Below are 19,771 nucleotides of genomic sequence, written 5' to 3' on the forward strand. Positions count from 1 at the left end.
AAAAAAACTGTTTGTGCAATTCGACAGCTTCATCTTAGGCCAATTCAACAAATTTCCCAAATGAAAAATCACTTTTTTAAAGCGGTTTTTCAACCAAAGCTTTGGAAGTTATACCTGGGCGTAGAAGAGCCGGTACATTAATATATATTGTTACCCAGTGTAGAACCAGCCTTCATCCTTTACGGCTATTATACAACCGCCAGAAGAAACCTAAAACGTTGGTACACAATCGGGAATAGCGAATCAGAAAAGGTGACTATATGTCAGTGATTTACTAAATACCGAATGGATAAAGGCTATGATGCAAAACCTTAAGGTCCGTGCAGTCTTCGGTACGGAGCAATTCATTGACCTAGGAACTCCTAGCACGTTGTTAGTCGCCTCTTACGACATGGGAGCAGCTTCCCAGAGGTTCTATTCTTGGCTGAAATAGTGCAAAAGGATTTCAGCCCGCCGGACACCACACGGCTTTATGTAATTTTTCATTTTTTCCTACATACTAAATAGTTTTGGTTTGGGTGAAAAATGTATCTCCCAAAACTTTATCTTCTTTGGGCTACTGCAAAGTTATACAAAAAATTCATATCTAATTTCTGATACATGAAATTTGTTTATTCTAATGATACATTGGTGAGTTTTCCTGAAATCCACAAATTTGAAAAAAAAAGTCTATCGCTTCAATATTTGAGCCATATGCCTTCAAGGTATCCAAGGCGGATCAATCAAATTGTCATCCACAATTGTGAGATTTAACAAAATCACAAAAGATTTCATTATATATATACATATACATATATATATATATATATATATATATATATATATATATATATATATATATATATATATATATATATATATATATATATATATATATATATATATATATATATATATATATATATATATATATATATATATATATATATATATATATATATATATATATATATATATATATTCATGTCGGAAAACCAGTTACATTTAAAATGCTACTTGTCATGTTGCGCATATACCTTTAAAAGTAAATAAGTACACTTACAGTATCACAGTCACAAGGTTAGGGAGCACGTCTGTTACTTGTTATCCTGGCAATTTTCAGCACATGTCTGCAATTCCATAAACTTCGTTGCAAAAGTATAATGATTCCATTTAAATTATGGTACTCCTTCACTCATTTTCTCATTAACAGCATTTCCACCTTTTTGCAAAAAAAGAATCATAATTTACACGTATTTCATCCTATAGCATTAAAACACTCAGTATTTCCCGGTACCACCACAAGTGCACACGCGCTTGTCTCGCTTAAAAATTATCACTCTTTTTATTTCCTCATCTTTGCCGCCTGGCCGTATCACTTTACATCCTTATTCAAATAGGGAAAACAAAAGAGTAATAAAGCCCCATTCAATTTGTGCTGCTCCAGAGTGACATACTCTTCTCGTACAGTGTTGAGCAAACAGGCACTCTACCAACATCAGTGATGCTGTCTACTCTAGTTGCTACATCACCTTTCACCACTGGGGTGAGGTATATGGTGAAAAGATGAAGCTTGATACAGGATGTTGCTACAAATTCAAAAGGATATGAATCAGCATTAGAGAATCAATTCTCAGAGACCAGCCACCGACAAACCGAATGCTAGAACCACACAACCGAACGTCACGGAATACCGCCGCCAACTATATCATTGCACATTTCAAACAGCATAATATCCTCCAGCCAAGAATCCTTTCGAATGATACATGATACATAAACAATTTCTCGTGATGTGTTGTATACTACTACCTTCATGTGGTATAGCTGTACGTATATAACTACTTGCCAGTCAGTTGATTGCGCTTCACACTCCCACATCATATACATGTGGTTATCTCGTTCGTGTGTCAGGGCATCAGTATCTTGCTCGTCTGCTTTCGGAAAGTATATAAGCATGTGTGATTATATGACATCGATGATGCTACTTCAAATAGATACTGAAGCGAAACCGAAATCCACTTAAATGTTTGTGCTATTAAGGTAGTGCACATTGTGGCAACGCAGGTGATTGTTTGCAAGCAGCAGTGAAGCATAATTAACGCATATGTGAAATTAACTAATTAATTATCAAGGATGGCGACGGTTCACATTTGGTGCAAATTATGTTTTTATAATATTACATTTGTTGTTGAAAAGAACAACACAATCAATTTGCCGGGGTAACAAAGTTGTAGAGTTACCATTATTGTAAGATTATTAATCCAATCGTAACACAACTCATTCGTAAAATATTCCTCTCAATATTAAAAAATATTTGTGCTTTGTAACCTTTTAGTTTTAAGATATTCAAAATGTAAAAAAAAATTGGCACCGCCAAGCTAACGCATTTGTGCCTATTAAACGAACTGAATAAAAAAAGATGGGTAGGTAATGTCAGAGACATAACCGAAGTGAAGTAAAATACACATAAGCTGTTAATTCGAATGCTGAACTTTTGCTACCTTCTGCATTGAAATCAGCTATTTCGATATTTGTTATGATGTATTGTGTCCCGTTGTTGTGCATTTTACCCCTGCACAGGGTGTATTTTATCCCATCTACCTCTACATACGCTTGCATTACATTCACATAAATCACTTGCGACGCGTTTGTGCAATGGAATCTTGATCATACCTCAAAAATTTCAAACGTGCACCCGACCACATGCGTGGCAAAATTCAAATGTTAGGTTTGTTCCAAAGTTTCGAGTGGATAATTACTAGGGTTGTGGTACCGGTAATACCGGTACCGAAAATCCCGGGAATACCGACCCATTTTTGGTACCGTAATACCGGTACTGACCAAAGGCCAGTACCGGTATTTTCGGTACTATGCAATTTTTTATGACAAATATGTTAACTCTGCAGGGGGATCTGCTTCAAAATATTGGTCTGCAAGTTAGCGTTTAATTATATTAATTTGCCTTCTAAATAAATCGTTGAGATAACACCTTTGTGTGGAAATGAGGTGGGGTCATCATCATAATAATTCTAGAAGTTAAAGTTTTATTAGCGACATTCTGATTGGTTTCCATTACTCACTGGGTGGCGCGTAATAAGACTATGGTCTAAGTCATGTCTGTATTTAGTTTGCTCTTGACCTTTATCTATAAAAGAACGAACAGCGATTTAGTAGCTAACAGTTTTAGACTTGGTGAACTGCTTGAAATGGGGCGATTGGTAATTATTGGTGATCGGAAAATTCAGCAAAACTCCATAGTTTACAGGAAAGCAAGGAGCCTTGATATGCATTAGAGAATAGTAGGCAAACGACATAAAGGTCGGAACCAATTTTCAGAAAAGCAAGAGAGGAAATGCGATTAACCTGCTCGGATTTACTGCCATTCTCGCTTTGATTTACTGTTGTTAATAAGGTTTCATACATTTACCATCTGTTCAAATCGACGAAAGTCGCACAATTTAGCAGTTATTGATTTCAAAGTGGCCTAGATTTCGAAATAAAAGAAGGTGCCTTATATGAAAAATATCTTCTGTGAAATAAGTCTTGCCATTCCGAAGCAATTAAAAACAATAAACATGTTTTTTGATCAGCACAAATCAATCATCTGAGAATAAGATCATCAGTTTGAGCATTCAATTTCAGATTGAAGCTTTTTTCGAATTTAAAAAAAATATTCGAGTACCGGTACTTTACCGGTACTACCGGTACTGAGGGCTTCCGTACCGTAGTACCGGTTCTCGCCAAAAAGGGTCGGTACTGCGAACCCTAATTACCATAATTACCAACTCGATTATTTTCAAGTGGATAGTGCTACCTTTTAATTACTCACATTACCCACCGGCCCTGATTATTGAATATTTCATTACACATATGTATAGTGGGATCAAAATACATTCGTCTTGGTGAATATTTTTATAAATAGGCCACTTTAAAGTATGACATGTACTAATAAAGCAAATTAAGGGCCAAATCAGATAACAAAAGTTTTTGGACTTACTGTAAATTGTACTTACTCTACAGTTAATAGCCAGAAGAAGGGCATTTGCGCGTGGAATGTCAGCATTAGAGAGTTAAGGCGAATGCCGTATACATATGTTCAAACCTTCACCAGGCAGGTTTCTTAGCGTGGAGTTTTCGCAATAAGCCTGCAATTGCCACGTATGATAATATCCCACAACGAATGTAGTGCCAGGCAGCGATGCCACATGTTTTTATGAAATGTCTATAGAAGAATTATTAAAATGTCTGTAAATGTCTCTAGATGGTTGAGTAAATCCTAGTTACACTATAATATTAATTTAAAAATAGATTTAAATTAGAATACTACTAATGAAGGAATCACTCGTAGACGAATACAGTTATTCTAGTTCAATTTTGCTAAATACTATTACTCTTTTAAAAGTCTGTAGATTTCTAACTACGTCTGTAGGAGGCTATCAAAGGTCTGTAGAATTCCTGTTCCTTATTCCTGAAATGTCTGTAAATCTGGTATCGCTGGTGCCAGGACATTACTTTTAATGGAGCATTTCACTAGTTGAACTGCGAAATAAGTAAAATCATTTAGCTGAACATAAAATAAACCGATCTTAATGTGGATGTACAAATCCCGTCATACATGCAGCAGTTATACAATTAAACTGTGTTTATAACAGCATATGCATAGATGAAATGTAAAAAGTTATCCCAGTTTGCCCTGAGTATCAAATCAACGGCAGAAACATATTGTATCAGTATCCAATAAGCCAACATCATCTCCTTCACACAACAACCAATGCTATTAAAATCGTCATCGTCAATCATACTACCGCTTACCAAAAGAAAATTAAACAAATGATGAATTTATCTGAGCCCACCACGCATAATTTAAAGAGCAAGAGAGCGCAGTCTTTCGCACTCAACCACCCCTTCACACGCGCACACTTGCAATCCGCGTATTCAACTCCGAAAAAAGAGCGTTCTGCCCTTTCTGCGATGTGCGCTGATCATTGTATGATCATTGCATTGGATGGAATGATGCCTGGCGGCAGTCATTGAATATATTCCAACTGAAGAGTTTGAGCTGACACAAAACGTAGCAGCTACTACGAGGTCAGAAAGCAAAACTGACGAATTTTCTCTTATGTGCCGTTTTTATATCTGGCGAAGTTTATTTCGTAAAAAAGAGGCAGTCCTAGCAACGCTCGCTGCTTGGTTGAATTTTACGGACCAATCAGCGCAGATAATTACCACCTTTACAAATTACATTATTTTCGTTATCTATAAAAGACGTACATTTTACGGGTTCAAATACAATATACGTGCACATATTACCGATCGGATAGTGCAAAAATATAGCGATTTCGATCAGTACAACGGAAGTTATTCGCATTTGAAAACTGGGAAAATATCTCAGCAGAAATTTTTGAAAAGGGACCCCCATATTGAAACGTTAGAAGTATTCTACTTCAAAAACAACTCATTCGTATATTAGGATTTCCAACGTTGTATCCTTTTACGCCGTCACAGAATTAAATTAGTAATACCGAGATTCAAATTTGTAAAAAACACATTTGTTGTTACTCAACCCATAATCTTTGTTTCAATTCATACCAAAACTATTCCAAACATTTCAAGAACGATTCAAAACTACAGGTTTGACAACCTAAAATTCTAGTGGCTCATATCATTTCGAGACAAGTGCGTTTAAGGGGATCTTCTACTCTCATGGTTTCAATAAATCGACTTTTTTCTTTGTTTAATTTCATTCTATATGTATCTGAGAATACGCCACAAAAAGGATATGATGAAAATCATATTCCTTGGCATAATTCTGGGAACCGAAAGGTACCCATCTCCGGCCGTTTCTGAGATACTAAGCGCGGCGCACCACGATGGCGCTTGTCTGTGAAAAAATCATTGTTTAAGGAACTCACCTGTCCATTCTGGACGATTTATGTATATGTGAGCGTCTGTGAATGATTTCTTGTTTTTTGGGGACGAGATTATCGTACGGAAGAAAGAATGCGTCTAAATCTAAATTTTAATCTAAAACCTAAATTTTAATTAATCTAAACCTAAATGAATTAAATCTAAAGCTTTTAATTATAAACCAAATTTAATAAACTTATATGCAAAAAAAACTACCACCCAAAACCCAAACCAAATTGATGAACCACCCTACGAATCCACTATGTTAACCGATCAGCATAATGAGTGATCGCAGAGCGAGAAAGCACCAAACTGTGATCGCACAACACAACCAAACGATATTCTAGTAGGTAGAACCGTCAGCTGTGGAAGACGGAATGTGTGAAAACCAGTGCGTACCCCCGCTAGTAGTCCGTCGCCGCGAGTGAAATTAATTTGATCGTAGTAATTAGAGATGGAGTTTGGTCACGGATTTCTTACAATAATATTTTATTGCGTCTATTACCAACGTTTCGAGGTCTATGCCTTCATCTTCTGGGCAAAACTACAATTTGAACAATAATTACGTACAACATTCAATTTGCAAACACACAGATTACTTACAACACGAACAATATTACCTTAGTCAAGTTGGTTTGAATATTTAGACGGAAAAACAACGCACTGATCTACACTGTAATGTCAAAATTAAGTTTGAAGTTGATTTGAACTGCAAATTCGTTTGAATTGTGGCAACTTACACAGACGGTCCCCGCACACATCACTAGCAGACTGAGCAATGAAACGTTTCAAAAAGCAAAAGTATGTGTTGTAAACAGTATCGAGGTATGGAACAGATGGAAGTGGAAATAGCAATAATTTGACGTACAGGAAACGGGCAGAAGAGAGTGAGCGAAGTTTATGCTTAATGAGAGAGAGAGAGAGAGAGAGAGAGAGAGAGAGAGAGAGAGAGAGAGTGTAGCACCCCAGAGTATGCTGCATTCAAATTATTAGTGTCGGTTCTGAAATTAATTGTTGAACCATCCTTAAAAATGTGGCACATTTTCAAAATCTGTAAAGCTTGTAATCGGTTGTCATGGTCTAAGGGGGTCTCTTTCCACGTTAGACGGGTTCAAAAAAAGATGGATGGTAATATCAGAGACATAACCGAAGTGAAGTAGAATACACATAGGCTTTTGATTCGAATGCTGCAATTTTTGCTACCTTCTGCATTAAAATCAGCTATTTCGATATATGTTATGATGAATTGTGCCCCGTTGTTGTGGTGCATTTTACCCCTGCACAGGTGTGTTTTGGCCTGCTCATTTTTCAAAGAGCAATTTATAATGATTTTGAAAAAATCAATATTTTTCATGTTCCTGAATATTTTGCAAAGCGATTGTGATTTCAGAGTAACATATTGGCTAAATGATATTTTCGGATTACGCTTGAGCAGGAGAAGAAACGCGTGTCTTATCTTCTGTGGTCAATTTATTACTAATCTAGTATGTACAATTTATTTACAGATAAATGCCTGGTGGTTTCACTATAACGTGGTGTGAGTGTGTGTGTGTGTGTGTAGTTGGCTGGTACCAATCGATCGGATGATCGGTTAATTGTAGCTTGGTGAGGGTTTCCGAGATCGAGTAATTAGGAAAGTGATATGATGCTAGTAGTGAGATTGAATTACCAGAGCGATGATGATTACGGTGATGATGCTTAGGGTTACCATGGTGGATCGCGACAGTACTTCCCCCTTAGTTGTTCCAATATCTGCGGGGAATTTTCACGTGAGGACCAGACCGGGTTCGAAATGCAGGTGTTTCGTTGTCGTCTGAGATCTGCGGTTGTTTTCGCGGTGGTTCTTCTGCTTCGATGAAGGTGGCTTTCAGTCGATCGATGGATATTGGAGATTTCTTTCCGTTGATGTCGATGGTGAAAACTTTCTTTTTTCGTCGAAGTATTCGGAACGATCCGTTGTACGGTTGTGTTAAAGGTGGCTTGATTGATCCGATCTTCACGAATACATGACTGCAGTTGCTTAATTCTTTCTGGATGAAGGTGGTTGACTTAGAATGGTTAGTTGTTGGAGTCGGTCGAAGTTTTTTCATATGCTTTTTCAGTTCGATGACGAAATCTGGCGTTGACTGATTACTTGGAGTTTCGGTGAAGAATTCTCCGGGTAATCGTAGGGTCGTTCCGTAAGTTGCTTCTGCGACGGATGCTTGCAGGTCTTCCTTGAGGGCGGTTCTCATTCCGAGGAGTACGATTGGCAACGTTTCTGTCCACTTGCTATTCTGGTGGCACAGGATCGCGGCCTTAAGTATTCGATGGGTTCTTTCAATTTGCCCGTTTGCTTGGGGATGATAAGGTGTTGTCTTCAGGTGGGTTATACCCAATATTCTGGTTAATTCTCGGAATAGATCAGATTCGAACTGTCTTCCAAGATCGGCAGTAAGTTTCATTGGAACTCCAAACCGGGCAATCCAACTGCTCACGAAAGCTTGTGCAACTGTGACTGCCGACATGTTTGGAATTGGTATCACTTCGGGCCAACGCGTGTACTTGTCGATCATCGTTAGACAATACGCGTTGCCATTGGATGGTGGTAATGGTCCGACCAAATCCATATGAATGTGAGCAAACCTTTCATGTGGTGTTGGAATTTGTACTATAGGTGTTTTGTTGTGTCGATGAACTTTCAATTTCTGGCATACTATACAGTTATTTACGAAGAGTTTACAGTCGCGTCTCATGGAGGGCTATACGTACCGGTCGGTTACGAGACGAGTGGTTGCACGCATACCAGGGTGAGATACATTGTGGAGTTTTTTGATGATCGGGGTTCGAAAGTTTTTCGGGACAAAAGGTCTGATGGCGGTTGTAGATATATCGCAGTACATTGGTGTAGTTGACAGCGGTGACTGCAGTGCCTTAAGAGTCAACGATGTATTTGCAGGAGGATTGGTGAGAAACGTGGTGAGCTCAGGATCATTCCGCTGCTGTTTGGCTCTCGTTTCGAAATCGATGGGTTCGTTGGTATTAGTGATGGATTCGATTCGGCTCAGCATGTCAGCGACTGTTTTTGTTTCCTCGCCGGGCACATGCCGAATATCCGTCGTATATTCGCTGATAAAGCTGAGATGCCGCTGTTGTGTTGGATTAGCTCATTCGGGTCGCTGCCTGAATGCTGTGGTAAGGGGTTTGTGATCCGTATAGATGCAAAACTCACGACCGGTTAGATGATCTTTGAAATGTTTCACTGCTTCATACATTGCATACAACTCCCAATCGTAGGTGCTAGCTTTTTGCTTGCTGGCATTTAACTTGCAAGAGAAGTACGCGAGAGGTTGACGGCCTTTTTCGGTGATTTGGTGCAATACGGCGCCGATTGCGGTACCTGATGCATCGACTTCGAGTGCTAACTTGGCATCAGCACAAGGGTGAGCGAGAAGAGCTACATTAGCTAGATCCTGCTTGCATTGTTGAAAGGCGGCTATCGTAGTCTTATCCCAATTCAACGGTGTTTTGTCGTTCCGGACATTTCCTTGAATCATGGCTTGAAGGATTTGTTGGTTTTCTGCTGCATGTGGAATGAAACGGCGATAGGAGTTTATTGTACCCAGGAACCGCTTCATCTGCTTCGCCACGACTGGCCGTGGGAAATTTAAGATAGCTTCAATCTTGTTTGGCGTAGGCTGGATGCCATCTTTGGTGATTAGGTGTGCAAGAATTACCACCTGGGGCTTGCCTATCTGGCACTTGCCGGCATTGATGGTTAGACCATTTGCTTTGAGCCGTTCAAACACCAGTCGAAGGTGCTCTTTGTGTTGTTCGATGTTGTCCGATGCGATACAAAGGTCATCGACATATGGAAAAACAAAATCGAGGTCGCCCAGGATGTCGTGAAGGTGCCTTTGTAGCGTCTGTCCTGCATTGCGGAGTCCAAAGGTCATGTACTTGAACTCGAACAAACCAAAAGGAGTTGTAATCGCTGTTTTCGGAATGTCTTCGGGTGCAACAGGGCTCTGTCAGCACCAATGTCGATGAGATATTGTTGGGAGGTTTGCTGATCGTGGACGTGTATTCTCTGAATATTTAGTTTTTCATTTAGGTCGAGGCTGGTTATTTTAAGTGTATTTATTGGTTTGGGCAAGGGCTCGGGCATTAGTTTTTTTCAGGGCGCGTGTACACATTAATCTTGTTGTCGTAAAAAATGCAAGGAATGTTGGGATTGTCGGCCTTCTGTTTCTCGCACTTTTTTGCTAGTGCTCCATGGCGGTAATGGAACCAGCAAATCCATCGGCGGGCTGCTCTTGGTCGCGATGATTCACGTCGTCCTGGTGGACGTTGTCGGTGGCGACTTGCTGAACGTCCTCGGTTTCGGGAATTTCCGGAGAAGACTTCCTCCAGTCGGCGGGATAGGGCTTCGATGCGTTGCTCCAAACTTGAAATGTAGGTTGCCTCGGATGATTTTATCGCAGCAACTTCGTTGTGTGGGGCCTCCATAATTTTATCGGCGACTTTCGCTTGCTCATCAAGCGATGATCGAACGAACAGTACTGGGTAAAGCGCGTAGCCACAGGTTGGAAAGTACCGTGTCTGTACAACCATTTCCTCCTAGACGTCGCATTTCTGAGAGCAAAACACTCGGTCACCCAGTGTCATTCCGGATAACAAACTAGAAAAACGTTGCATTTCCGATGGCCGAAAATGTTCCAGGATGGCTGCCTTGAGCGATTCATAGCGGTCGTTGTTCACTGATTCGTTGCATTTAGCAATAGCGGAGTAGACGAATTTTGCACGTGCACGTCCAAGTGCAACGATAACTGCGTAAAACTTTTGCCTGTCGTATTTTATTTGGTTCACACTGAACGCAGCTTCCAGGCAGATAAACCAAGTGTCCACGTCGTCCGGATCGAAATCAGGGTAATTAGTTTTCGCGATCACTGTTTGCGGTGCCATCGACGTGCCTCTAGTTGAGCCGTTTTTATGGTCTTCGGCATCAGTCACATTGCCGCCATTGCCAATCTTGCTTCCTTCTTCGGTCATGGCTGATTCATTCGCGTGGTTTTTGGTATCGGTTAACTTTAACTTTAAGTTTAACGAAACTCACGACTTCGATTGTTAGAAGCAAAACTTTTGCTACAATCGTCGGGGTCACCAGTTTTTGGGGATCCTTTCGGATTACGCTTGAGCAGGAGAAGAAACGCGTGTCTTATCTTCTGTGGTCAATTTATTACTAATCTAGTATGTACAAATTATTTACAAATAAATGCCTGGTGGTTTCACTATAACGTGGTGTGAGTGTGTGTGTAGTTGGCTGGTACCAATCGATCGGATGATCGGTTAATTGTAGCTTGGTGAGGGTTTCCGAGATCGGGTAGTTAGGAAAGTGATATGATGCTAGTAGTGAGATTGAGAGTGAGTTACCAGAGCGATGATGATTACGGTGATGATGCTTAGGGTTACCGTGGTGGATCACCACAATATCATTAATTAAATTCTCCCAATTGATGGTCTTTAGCTAAGTTATGATTATATTTTCTTAGGGGTGTATTTTATCCCATCTACCTCTGCATACGCTTGCATTACACTCACATAAATAACTTGCTACGCGTTATATTGAAACTAAACATATATACTGGTAACGGTAACAAATAAAACAATTTACATCAATAGCAGTACTTTTTCGATACTACTATTTATATTTTTGAAATAATCATTTTTTATGTTGATTCAAAACAATTATTCGTTATTGTTACTTTTCATTTTAACGTGTTACGATTCGGAAATAGCTTACTTTGTTTGAATTCAAAATGGCTTCTGGCGATGAATTTATGATTGAAGCTCTAGAAATTGAGCAGATTTCTAAAGCAGCAGCGGAATTTATCGAGTTGCTAGAAACGTTTTCTCTGTCGCCAATAATTATTGAATGTTTTCTGGGTAAGTACACTGAAGTCTTTTTTTATGCGGTTTTTTTTTATGCGGATTTTTTTTATGCGACTTTTTTTATGCGGATTTTCAAAGTTATGCTTTTTTTTTATGCGGATTTTCAAAGTTATGCGGTTTTTTTTTATGCGGATTTTCAAAGTTATGCGGTTTTTTTAATGCGGATTTTCAAAGTTATGCGGTTTTTTATGCGAATTTTCAAAGTTATGCGATTCTTTTTATGCAGCTTCCTTTTAATTTCTAGGGCATCACCTGAAGCGACTTTTATCGAAAGATAGATCCTCGTGAATCCACATGCTTAAACAAAAGACATAAAATATTCATATTTTTATTTTAGGTTATAAATTACTAGTCTTTGGGTTAAGGATATGAGAAGTATTCTTGATGCAGTGAAAATAAAAACAGAAAATGACTGAATACCTTTTTACCTTTCTCATAATAAAACTTATGCAATCGGTCGGAATTTACACTTTTTAACCGAGGCCCGCAGAGCCGAATCTCTTATACCATTCGACTCAGTTCGGCGAGATCGGAAAAAAAAAAGTCTCTGAGCGTGTATCTTTTTTTTACTTGGTGATAAAGCTTTTACGCCGACCCGGCACACGTTCAGTAGTTAGACCATACTACCGATTTCGTCCATCATGTGCCAGAGTGAGGGACTCTGAACAGAGAAGATAACTCTCTATTCCTCTAAACTCCACCAAGAAGTCCGACATTTGCCTGATCCCCCGGATTCCATTTGAAATGACTACTTTGGGGGGAGGCGTGTTAATGCACTTCACTTGATTCCAGGTCTAGCTGGTCGTGCTAGATTTCGCTTGTCTCGTAACCGCCATATCAGTCCTGCACGGCATGATATGCTACATGCCTTCCTCTCTACGTTGACCAGTTGGATGCCGTGGTCGATCTGGCGATTCCGGTTGGAGGGTGGCTTCCGGTTCACTGGTGCCCCAACGACCAGGGTCTCCTGCAACCGTTGACGGACACGTTTTTCTTCCTTAGATGCAGTCCGGCAGAATGCCGAGGTTAGTCCAGCGATTCCCGGTGGAGGATTGCGTCCGGTTCACTGGCGCCCCGATGATTCAAGCCGGCGATTCGCTACGGACTACTCGGAATAGTCCCCGACGGTGGATCTTTCCTACTCCGACGAAAAGTTCCCCGGCAGTGGAAGATCTTCCGAAACCGATACGAACTGCGATTCGGGGTGGAGTGACTTCCAGTTGTCAGGCGCCCCGACGAGCATCTGCCGGCGCTACTTCCCGATCTATTCGAATTAGTCCCCGGCGGGGGCCTAGTCTACTCCGACGGAGAAATTTCCCGACGTTGAAATTTCTCTCGAAATCGTTATCTCGATGCTGGTCGGTTAGGTGCCGAGGTCAGTCTTGCGATTCCAAGAAGTCAAGGTTCCGACAGCATAAGTCATTAAGTGACTTTACGCTTGTCTGGACATGCCGCAGACTCGCATTTAATGCCAAAAGATCCTGACTTGCAGAAGAAAAAGAGCTAAGTAGCCGGAAAACTCTAAGCTTGCTCATATGACCCTACTCCGCGCTTTTTTCTAAACTTTTTTACTTCAAATCCTTGCTTTTCCTTGAGTACTATGGCTCTTAATATTGAAAAATATTTCACACCTTATGTGTTTTTTTTATGCGGATTTTCAAAGTTATGCGGTTTTATTTTATGCGGATTTTCAAAGTTACGCGGTTTTTTTTTATGCGGATTCTCAAAGTTATGCGGTTTTTTTTTATGCGGATTTTCAAAGTTATGCGGTTTTTTTTTTATGCGGATTTTTTTTATGCGGTACGTATCCCCCGCATAAAAAAAAACTTCAGTGTATTTGAATAAATTGTAAGTTTTTTTTACAATGTTATTCTTCTACCAGCAAATCAATATTCCATCGAAACGCTAAAGTTAATTGAGCGACGGGAGATAGAGGAGCTGATTCCTGCACCGTTCCTCGCAGAACGAACAAAATTTATTTTTCATCTAAACGGTTGGGAAAAAAACAGGTAACATTAATTGCAAATGAACTAAATATTGTTCCAGTTGAAAACTTGAAAACATAACTAGCGATATTTTTCTTGTTCTATGCAAGTGCTCTACGCTGGAAATAGTTTGCACTATAGCGCATCATTGTGCGACTAATGCACACTATTTCCGACACGATGCACTCGCTTGAAACAAGAGAATAAACGATTGTAGGCTGTAGGGATTTCCAGTTTCCAACTATAACCATAATATTAATAGTATACATTATTCTATTTCGATCCTAAACCCAATAAGTTACATTTTTACAGGGAATTCCTGTGCTAGCTGAGCACTCATCTCTCCAAAGCGTTGTGCAAACCGCCGAATTAGCGAACATCTCGCAAGCTTCACATTTGTTAAATGTGTCATCAAAAGGTCATACTTAAGCGATATGCAGAAAATCCGTTTCATAACAGGAGTGATAAAAAAGCATTAACCACATTGTAATTGATGAGTTCAAAGATCACTTCGGACGGCTCACTCCCTTGGAGCTTCAGACAAGGGCAGCGGAGTTGGGAACAATTTTCCCAAGCGAACCACAGGTAAACAAAGTCTCAAATTAATTATACACTGGCAAAACTCGTCTTTTTTAATTTATATTTTTATAATACAATATATTGTGAATACACACCTAAAATCACATATATCAAAAGAAACAACCTATTAGGCATTCATAAATCGTTACGAGAAAACAGTTATGAAATTAATATCTTATTGTACATGTTTAAAAAAATACTTATGCGAAACAAAGTGCAAAAATTTGGGTATGAAATCAATAGGTTATTTATGTTGTTCTTTTTTCTCAGTGTATACAGATTACGTTTAGAGCTTACGTCATTTTGCATCCACTCGTTCTAGGACTCCTGGTATCAGCCTACACACAGAAGAGATGACAAAGGAAATAAAATAAAATTACGCAAACAGGCTAAAGGAAGGCTTTACGATCGAAACCTGAATTATAAATCCGATCTGGGCACTACTGTATCAACGTTAGAACACGGCAGTCATTCGTCGAGCTCTGTGTTATTGGAAGCAACAGAAACGCAATGTATAACGCAAATAGGTAAATATTATTGAAGTGACTCATGTTTTGATTTTTATTTTCAGTGGCAGAATATCAGCATGTAAAATCTTGGCTGGAGCATAATCAAGACGAGTGGGAAGAGGTACGGCGAAAGTGGAAGATATTCAACAATATACGGCAACTAGAGCTTGCGAAAATAGATAATAGAACCTGTGCATCTGTGTTAAATGAGCTACCGACGCTTCGCAATCACCGAGGATATCAGCTGATGCAATTAGATTTCCAGGAACGATTTCCCGGAAAGGATACGCTTTTGTTTGATCGATGGTCCAAATTCGTTGCTGCGGTTCGACCAGTATTGGATGCTGAAGTGTCTGACTCCGAAGGAAAGTGTCTTCTGAAACTTCTAGATAACGATGATATAAACAATGGTTAGCGTTAATGAAACTTTAGAAACATCAAAAAACCTAATGTTTCGTTTTTTACAGATGCGCGTGATTCAATTATTGTCTAGCTTTTAGCACATATTTTTCCTAGCTCAATTCTCACACTCACGGAAAATGTTCGTTGGAAACCGTCAATTCTAGAATCAAAAGAGAGCGTTATTGTTCATGTCAAAAATCTTTCTGATTTGGAAACTACAATAGCACGATTGTTTAACGCATGGCACATGAAAGGAGTTCCGTCAGCTCCATTTAGTATTGTCCACGGAGAGGATAGGACTAATCTAATGGAGTTCACAGTTTGGAACAACGTTGTATCATACAAGTTTCCAAATTTTCTGAAAGCGTTAGATATATGCATTAAGTTGTTCAAGGCAGTTTGGACACTGCTAAGCGTATGTCTATTTGATTTTTAATCTACCACGCAAACGTAAACGCGTTGAACCTAGCGATTACAGCAAAAATTCAAGAAAAATGATCCCATGCATCATAGACCAGTGTAGATGGCAAACAACATCGCTTCATCGGTTTTATGACCATATTAACAACATGCATAATAACATACACCACTACCGATGCAATATTCTCAAATGCACAAGGAGCTATAATGTGTGGGCTTCATTCTATCGACACTTCAAAAAACATTTTGTTGCGGCGGACGAAAGAAGGCCAACATTGAATTTTACTAATATGAACCTCTTTTCTAATTCAAATTCCGAACCGCTGCAGTCCGATGTATTGATGCATGAAGGAATAGAATGTGAAAAGCAAGTCTATTACGGAGGAAAATCCAGATAAAATCAATGTCATTGACATTTCTGCACTAACACGACGCATGAATAGCATAGCGATTGGTTTAAATCTTATATGGTTAAGTATGGACACGATCCCTAGGAAAACGGTGTTCGAATTTCAAAACGATTTTCAAGTGAAAATAATTCAACAGTTTAGAGAGATCGTTAATGCAATGTCGTTAACTGGTTATGTAACTCTTGAAGGAAAACAAATATTTGATCAAATTTTCCATTTATTTGATAATGTGAATTCAGAGTACAAATGTGTTCAAACATTAAAATCTTGGCTTATACATGGAGCCTAGGGAATTCATAATAAGCAATGAGCTGCGTCCCGGAGTAGTGAGAAATAAGCAAGAACTTAATAACGATCCTGTAACAGGTAAGATTAATAACATCGATAGGTGCCTAATTTAATGCATACTTTCAATTTGAATGCATTTGTTCAAAAGTGCATTAGGATATATTTATATTACATCGAAATAGTATTACAGGTATATTGCTGCCGATCAAATTTCATTTAAAAAAGTATCTCGAAACAGAAGGGGTCATGGCTGCAATAATTGATCATCTAGCACCTTCCAGTGATGGTTACATTCGTAATCTCATCGATGGTTCCATTTGGCAACACAAAATGGCTACAATGGATGGAAAAGTCGTGGTGCCTATAAATTTGTTTTTCGACGATTTCACTACCAGAGTTTCGCCTCACGCTGCCCGAACTTCAATCTGTGGGATTTATTATTATATTCCTACTTGGCCAGGTTTTTTGTTAGCTAAATTATCAAACATACTTGTTGCTGGATACGTCTTAACGAATTATAGGAAGGAGTACGAATACAGCGAGTTGTTTTCTAATCTTGTTGATGTTTTAATAGAGTTAGAAACTGATGGCCTCGAAATCAACTTCCAAGGAGGCAATATGAAAGTTCATTTAATGTTAGGTTTTATAACAGGTGACAAAGTCGGTCTTTATGGAATCCTGGCCAACTTTTATTGCAGAATATGTAAAAGGAACCGGCAACAACGAGAAACTGATTGTATTGAACACGAAGATAGTTTTAGAACAATTGAAAACTACGAAGAAGATTTAAAAGCTAATGACGTATCTTTGACCGGCATTAAAAAAATAGCATTTTTAACCTTATTCCGTCTTATAATATTACAAAAAACGTTTATTTTGATTTAATGCACGATTTATGGGAAGGTATTTGCGTATATGCCCTAGGGCATTGTTTGAATTATTTTATAAATATAAAAAAAATGTTTACTCTGGATGATTTTAATTATAAGAAAAATGTATTTGTTTTCGGAAAGTTGCATTCCGCAAATGTACCAAACGATGTAAAAGATGTCAACATTGTCAAGAGCAAAATCAAAATGACGGCAAGCGAGATAAAAGTTTTAATATTTTTTTTCCTTTAATAATTGGTGGATCAATACCTAAAAACGATAAAGTTTGGCAATACTTTTGTGTTTTATTGAGGTTATATAATTTGCTTATGTTACGCGAAATGCCACGGAACATGATCTCAACACTGAAAGATTTAGTTAACATTCATCATAGGCAATACCAAACTTTATTTAATGATAATGATGTGTGTTGATGTGTGTTACTACCACCTATTGTAGCAAAACAACCGTTTTATTGCAATGGCCACTTCGCTTATACGGTCGACGGGAGTGTTTAAGAATCGCCTTCCAATGTTTAGATCTCATGAATCAACCGTAAAGAAAGCCATTGTATTGTAGAGCATTCCCAATAGGTGGGGAGAAGAGCCCGCCCTTTATCCACGAAATGTTATCGACAGGAAGTTGGCATTTCCACTCTCCCTGTCCAAATCGTTTCAATCAGGTGCTCTGGTGGTCCCTCCCAGTCCCAATATATTGTTATGTTGGTAGTGGTACATGTAATATGATTTGGTTAGAAAATTATCAAAATTGTATACATACGCTTGTGGTCTTCACTATCATCAATACCCAATGTGTATCCTCGGCAATGCACTGTAGTGTTCGCATGATACAGTCGTAAATTGGGTCGTTGTCGCGATTTAGCAAATCAGAATGCGTCTCTCGTACCCTCAGCTCCATTTGGATTTTTCTCCGATTCTCACTAGTAGTACGCCTTGGTGATTCCAATTGTCAGTTCTGTTCTCTTGTGTTGTGTATCTATATTTCCAATACTAATCGTACTGATCGTCGAGGTTACTGGTCAACATTTCAGTCCAGTTTCTGAAATTCTCGTTAGAGATCCTGAATTTACCAAACTTTATTTAATGATACACTGAAACCAAAACACCATAATATTCTACATTATGCATCTTTCATGACACACTCAGGTACACCTCGTCATCAGTGGGTTATGAGGGGAGAAGCTAAACACAGAGATGCTAAACAATACAGCAGAGTAAACAACAACAAAGTTAATCTATGCAAGTCGTTAGGCATCAAATATAGCTATAAGTTCGCTTTTATCGTATCTAATAACACTTTTGTTACTCCTTATATTGACCTTAGTAATTCTGTTTCGAAAAGCTTTACGATTCCTTCCATTTTTTCAAATTTGCCATTTGAATATTTCCATTTAGATAAGAAATCCATCATGACCATAGACTATTTTACTAAACAAGGCTCCGTCTTTACGCAAGGTGTTATTTTTCAACTCAGCTGTGGCGATTTAATGAACATTTACGAGATTGAGCATATTATCATAAATGCAAACCACAATTTATTCCTAATATGCGTTCGATACACTTCGATTAAATTCGATGATCACCTACAGTCGTTTGAAATGCATAAATCTGAGCATGCAGTGATTTTAAGTGCATCAATTCGAAACAAATGTAATAAACTTGCACAAAGTCAACGATAAAATTTACTTCAGATTCTGCAACTTGGTCAATTTAAATAGAACCATTGTAAAATAACAGACAAAAAAAAACAAATAAATACCTACCAAACTTTCAAAAGTATTCTCATTTATTTTAACTATAAAGTTTATTGCTTTGAAAAAAATTGACACGTTATTTCAATAACCAGCTCTTTTATTTGCAAATATTTGAGCTTCATTGATGATACTTGAATTATTTTTGAATCAAAGTAACACTGTGTTAAAACAAATAAATTTGTTATGATTTCGACACAAAAACTTTTTTGAATCAACATTATTTTAATTAGATGATTTATTCTGTCAAAAAATGCAAACAACATTAATTTGTTTTGAAACTAACAAAAGCAAATCTTATTTCAACAAAAAATCTGCATAAGCCGTAGAACAAATAGGAAAATAGTTGTTTATAATTCAGATTTTCTTTAAATTAACAGTACTTTTTTCTGCGTGTAAATATTTCATTACACATATGTATAGTGGGATCAAAATGCATTCACTTGCTGAATATTTTTAGAAATAGGCCACTTCAAAGTATGGCATGTACAAATAAAGTAAATTAAGGGCGAAATCGGATAACAAATAGTTTTTGGATTTACTGTAAATTGTACTTACTTTACAGTTAAGAGCCAGCAGAAGGGCATTTGCGCGTGTAATGTCAGCATTAGAGAGTTAAGACGAATACCCTATACATAATATGTTCAAACCTTCACCAAGCAGGTTTCTTAGCGTGGAGTTTTCCCAATAACCCTGCAATTGCCACGTATGATAATAACCC

General features: G+C 38.4%; 1 protein-coding gene and 1 pseudogene across 18 annotated transcripts in view; one reads left to right on the top strand and one right to left on the bottom strand.

Moving 5' to 3' along the window:
- LOC131689361 (cell adhesion molecule Dscam2) overlaps positions 1 to 1,718 on the bottom strand; it is a 1,607,414-nt gene extending 1,605,696 nt beyond the window's left edge. For 7 of the 18 annotated variants that reach the window (XR_009305380.1, XR_009305379.1, XM_058974408.1 and 4 more), the window contains exon 1: positions 1,043 to 1,672. The gene's annotated coding sequence lies outside the window, so the exon portion shown is untranslated. Of the gene's footprint in view, positions 1 to 1,042 lie in introns of all 18 variants that reach the window. The other 11 variants (XM_058974402.1, XM_058974401.1, XM_058974393.1 and 8 more) reach the window with 11 other exon arrangements.
- Positions 1,719 to 11,684: 9,966 nt separating this feature from the next.
- LOC131687821 (uncharacterized) lies at positions 11,685 to 15,815 on the top strand (annotated as a pseudogene).
- Positions 15,816 to 19,771: the final 3,956 nt, after the last annotated feature.

Source organism: Topomyia yanbarensis, chromosome 3 (genome assembly GCF_030247195.1).
Source record: "Topomyia yanbarensis strain Yona2022 chromosome 3, ASM3024719v1, whole genome shotgun sequence".
NCBI lineage: Eukaryota > Metazoa > Arthropoda > Insecta > Diptera > Culicidae > Topomyia > Topomyia yanbarensis.